This window comes from Rhinopithecus bieti, unplaced genomic scaffold (assembly GCF_001698545.2).
Source record: "Rhinopithecus bieti isolate Rb0 unplaced genomic scaffold, ASM169854v2 scaffold_662, whole genome shotgun sequence".
In the NCBI taxonomy this organism is placed as follows: domain Eukaryota; kingdom Metazoa; phylum Chordata; class Mammalia; order Primates; family Cercopithecidae; genus Rhinopithecus; species Rhinopithecus bieti.
Genome location: NW_016803231.1, coordinates 388,398 through 394,397, shown reverse-complemented (window position 1 = coordinate 394,397; position 6,000 = coordinate 388,398).

The window sequence follows — 6,000 nt, the reverse complement described above, 5'->3', positions numbered from 1 at the left end:
GCAGAAAGTAGAAACCATTCCAGGATTTTTTTTTTACAGGAATAGATTTATTGCAGGAAATTGATGCTTAGGCAGCACAGCAAGATCAAGGCTGGACCACTAGAAATGATTCTCAGAAAAATACAGAACTGGACTACTCAGAAACATTCCTACTTCCAAGGTCATTATTTGAACCATTCAAGACATACCACCATAGCTTTGATCCAAAGGTCAGGAAACTAACGAATAAGCAGCTGCTACTGCTATTATGGATGCTGGCACTGCCTTTCCACAATCAGAAAGCAGGAAAATGGCCACTGGAGTCCCACTGCAGAAAAAACTCACATTTTTGGCCAGGAGCGGTAGCTTACACCTGTAATCCCAGCACTGTGGGAGGCCGAGGCAGGCGGATTATGAAGTCAGGAGTTCGAGACCAGCCTGGTCAACATAGTGAAACTCCATCTCTACTAAAAAAAAAAAAATTAGCCTGGCATGGTGGTGCATACCTGTAGTCCCAGCTACTCGGGAGGCTGAGGCAGGAGAATCGCTTGAACCTGGAAGGCAGAGGTTGTGGTGAGCTGAGATCACACCACTGTACTCCAGCCTGGGCAACAGAGTGAGACTCCGTCTTAAAACAAAACAAAACAAAACAAAAAACAAACAAACAAAAAACCCTCACATTTTGGTAAATTTTCTTTTCTTTTTTTTTTTTTTTTTTTTGAGACGGAGTCTCACTGTCGCCCAGGCTGGAGTGCAGTGGCCAGATCTCAGCTCACTGCAAGCTCCGCCTCCCGGGTTCATGCCATTTTCCGGCATCAGGCTCCCGAGTAGCTGGGATTACAGGCGCCCGCCACCTCGCCTGGCTAGTTTTTTGTATTTTTTAGTAGAGACGGGGTTTCACCGTGTTAGCCAGAATGGTCTCGATCTCCTGACCTCGTGATCCGCCCGCCTTGGCCTCCCAAAATGCTGGGATTGCAGGTGTGAGCCACCACGCCCAGCCTCATTTTCGCAAATTTTCTAGACAGTATTTAAAAATGGGTTTTTCCTTCACCTCACTTTTGCCTGTCATATTTTGTGAGTTCATCATATTATCAAAGACTAATTCGCATTCAGAAACTTAGTCACAAAGAAGTCCAGAAAGTGTACTTTTCAACTCTCCAGTCTTTGCAGTGCAGGAAGACACCTTGTGGATTGGCGGTTGAGTTAATCCACATTATATACCATGATGGCATCTCTATTCATGAAGCTGCTGAAGCTAGACACTGATGTGCAATCCTCAACTCCTCTCTGACACCAAGATGCTGCCCTTGAATGGAGGTGGTTGCACCTCTTCTCCTTGAGGTTAAATCTAGAGGATACTTAGTTAGTGCTTCCAGGGAATGGGATGAAGTGCATGTTGTTCCACTGCTCCAGAATCACTGATCTTTGAGAAGTTTCCTGCCTGAGAAAACGGCAGTCACACAGCCAATTTACACCTTTCCACCTCTGGAAGTGGCAGTAATATACTGACTCATTTGCCGGGTACCTCAGTGACTTCTAGGGTCAGAGCAATGGGAAAAAAGTGTGGTAACCAAGGTCCAGAGAGATGAGGGACATGTGCAACATAACAGAAAGAGCATGGGCTTTGTAGTCACATGGTCCTCAATTTGAATCCAGGTTCTCCCCTTTACTAAATAGAACACCTGGAGCAAGTTCCTTAGGATCTTTATATCTTGGTTTCCTTGTTTCCAAAATACCTACTTCATAGTGTTGTTAGGAGGATGAAATTAGGTAACATTTGTATAGTGCAGGTACATAAAGTACAAAAAGAAATGTTGGTTCTTTTATTAGTTTCCTAATAAAAACTGTAACAAATTACAGCTACTGTAACAATTTATGACAAACTTAGTGGTTTAAAACAACACACATTTACCTTCTTACAGTTCTGGATGTCAGAAGTCTGAAATCAGTTTCACTGGGCTGAAATCAAAGTGTTGGCCAGGCTGCACTCCCTCTGGAAGCTCCAGGGAAGAGTCGGTTTCCTTGCCTTTTCCACTTCCAGAGTTATTCTGTGTGCCTTGATTAAGTCCCCTTTGTTCACATCTGAAGCCTGCTCCAGTCCTCACATTGTCTTCTTTGTCAAATCTCCCTCTGCCTCCTGCTTGTGATTGACAATTAAGGCCCACCTGGCTAATTCAGAATTACTCCCTATCTCAAGATTCTTAACTTAATCACACCCACAAATTTCTTGTTACAATATAAGATAGCATCACAAGTTTCAAAGATATGGATATCTTTTAGGGCCAATTCAGCCAACCATAATCCTTTTGTCACCAATCTTCACTACTTTTTTAGGCCATTTGGCATCTAAAGCAGTACACAGTCCAGTAGAAATACAATGTGAGCCACATATATAATTTTAATTATTCTAGTAGCCACATTAAAAAAGTAAAAAAAAAAAAGGTGAAATTCATTTTAATGATATGGTTTGTTTAACCTAATATACTCAGAATATCATCAACATGTAATCAATATGAAAATTACTAATGTAATATTTAATATTTTCCTTTTTTCCATACTCAGTCTTTTTTTTTTTTTTTTTTGGAGACAGAGTCTCACTCTGTCACCAAGGCTGGAAAGTAGTGGCAAGATCTCGGCTCACTGCAACCTCCAACTCCCAGGTTCAAGTGATTATCTTGCCTCAGCCTTCCAAGTAGCTGGGACTATAGGCATGCATCACCACGTCCGGCTAATTTTTGTATTTTTTTTTGTAGAAACGGGGTTTCACCATGTTGGCCAGGCTGGTCTCGAACTCCTGGTCTCAAGCGATCCACCTGCATTGGCCTCCCAAAGTGCTGGCATTACAGGCGTGAGCCACCACACCTAGCTCATAGTGAGTCTTTGAAATCTGATGTGTAATTTACACCTAGTGCAAATCTCAATTCAAACGAACCTTGTTTCAGTTGCTTGGTAGCCACATGTAGTCAGTGCTTAGTGTAGCATAGTGCAGGTCTAAAGGGTTGTCAAATTAAAAGGGCCAAAGGTAGCTTGGACCATGTGCTCCTCACATCCAACCCATAGCTGTAGCTTTCACCTCTGATACTTAATTCTGCCTGCATTCACCGCTGAGATGATGACTACAGCTCAGACCCCTGTCACTATGCCAAGTCAGCCACCAGCCGATTATAAACACCCATAGGGAACCAGACTGGGCATGGGATTAACTAACATTAGGTTATGTATCAGTTAGGTTTATCAAGAAAACATAATCCACCCTAGGTCTGAAAAGCAGAGGGATTTTAGTTCAGGGTTTTACTTATACAAGTTGATAGAAGGGTTGAGAAGTCAAATAGTAGACAATTAGACAAGTCACACATTAGCAACATTACACGGCTGCTACCACATCTAGTGATAGAGCGACAACAGGAAGAGGTAGTGTTACCAGAGGCTGAAACTGGTACTGCTCATGAGCTAGGATCATGGCCAGGTGCTTCGATCATGAAGGAAGGAACTGGTTAGCGAGAGCTGGAGACAGGGAGGAAACATAGCCACTACTGCAGATGATGCCTAAGAAAGGAGTGAGAGATGTCTTGATGATTCCTTACTTCCATACTCTGGTGTTCTATCAGGGTCTTTCATTGGCCAAACATACCTGGAAGCCATTTGTCAAGGGATCCTGGGAAATGTAGTTCCTTGAAAATTAGACCAGCATAGGGGAAGATCAGGGAATGGATCCAAGAACTAACAGGCAAATAAGCGTCACAGTTCACATCTTCTTTTTTTTCTCTCTCTCTCTCTTGGACAGAGTCTCACTCTGCTGCTCAGGCTGGAACGCAGTGGCACGATCTTGGCTCACTGCAATCTCACCATCTGGACTCAAGCAATTCTCCCACCTCAGCCTCCTGAGTAGCTGGGATTATAGGCATGTGCCACCAAAAAAAGTACTAATTTTTGTACTTTTATTAGAGATGGGGTTTAACCATGTTGCCCAAGCTGGTCCCAAACTCCTAGGCTCAAGCGATCTGCCCACCTCGGCTCCCAAAGTGCTGGGACAACAGGTGTGAACCACTGAGCCCAGCCAGTCCACACCTTTACTATTTTTCTATATTTACCTCCCATCTTACAACAACTTCATGTTTCTGTCTAACACAATGTAATTATACTTCACACAAATGAAGAGGTCCTCATGGTCTCCTTAACATAGGGAGATTAGTCATCATTGCCATCTTATAGTCCAAGATGTTTAGTGAATGTATAGTTTTCTTCATCAAATTATGGCTTTTCATGGTCTGGTAATATCTGAACTAACTGGCAAAATGAAATACCATTGATCTTTTTGTACAAAATAGTAAGAAGGAGGAAAAATAATTGGTTAATATTAATATATACATAGCAAATATATACATAGTCATTTCCACAACTGGTCCTAAGGGTACAGTTGATACTTACCAGTTCCTTCTTTCACTCTCACTCCCTGCTCCCATTGTCCTTAGTTAACACTTCGGCTGGTCCTTCATCTGAGTAGTGACCCAAACCCTTGTTCTTAAAGGATCTGAGTCCTTAGTGGTCTTACCTTTATTGAGTCTTGACTTTACTGGGTCTTGTCTTTATTGGGTTCTTCTTTTAACATTTTCTACTGGAAATAGAAGAATAAAATGGTGCCCCAGTGGTTCCCACTGGGTTCTAGATAGGGTCTTTCCTGCCTTCATTGTGTAGCAGCAACCCAAATTTCCCCTGTTAATTGGAACTTATCACTCCATCCATTATAACTCCTCATTTCGCTGTTGGTTCAGTGGCATGAGAACCCCAAAATACTCAGGTGGTAGTTTCAACTTCTCACTCAATGGGACCATTATTATGTACCCCCAAGATGAGAGCATACCTCCCTTGGGAACTGTATCAGCTGAGGCAGATGCCTCTCTCTGTGTCCCCTTGGCCCACCTGACTTCACTGGCAGCTGTGATAGAGAGTTTCCTACACAATGACAGCTTTTCCTCATTTCTCCTCTCTTCATGTGGGCTTTCTCTGGTACTCTGCCAAAGGAAAATGCATAGCACCCTGTAAATTGGAGTTGGTGGGTATATGCTTTGCCTTCCCATCCTCTTAAAGGACAGTTCTAAACCTAGTTCCATACTATTTTTCAGAGAGTTCTCGGTGAGATTGAGCTTCACTTGCCCTCAGCAGTCACCTGCTCATCATTACACACCTTATTGGCTTTTCTCCCTTCTCTGACTCATTTTCCTCTTTTCCTGCTTGTGCTTAGTGGGATCACATCCCAGATAAGCTATCTGGACCCACCTTGTCTTAGGACAAGAATCCAAACTAAGACAGGAACCAAGATCTATAAACCATAAGAGTCTCTAGGCATGGAGAAAGGAAAATACACTTTGTCAGTGGGTCATAAGGTGTAATTGGTTCCAGAAACTGGATATTTGGGCTGTAAGAGAAATAGCACCATCTGTTGGTCACTGGTCCAAAGCATATACTCCATCCTGTAGGACAGCACTTGATCTCACAGGGTGTTGTCTCATAGGTGGTGCTCTAATTATGGCTTCAGTAGGCCAATCCATCAGTCTGCCGGGTTACTTGTTCTCAGGTGATGGGATATGTGATAAAATTAGTGAATTCCAAGAATATGAGCCAGTTTCTCTTGCTTTCAAATGATATCTTTGGAGAGAAGCAACAGTGTATAGGATATCAAGAAAATGAATCACAGCATCATGACATTCCGTAAGTCCACAGATGGTGATGCTGGCAGAACCATTTTGAATAGGGAAAGTTTAAAAAAGTGTCTACTCCAGTGAGGACAAATCTCTACCCCTCCATGACGGAAGAGGTCCAACATAACCAATATGTCCCCTGAATCCCAAGGAATGGTGCATTCAGGAGCTCACTATTGGCTTCTGTTGTTGGCAGGCAGTGTTTTCTGTCTTGGAGAGGGAATTCCATGTTGTTGATCACATGGATAGCCCCATCCCTGTTGCCATGGTTAGTTACATATGGGCCTACTGAACAGCAACTGGTATAGCTGAATAAAGAAGC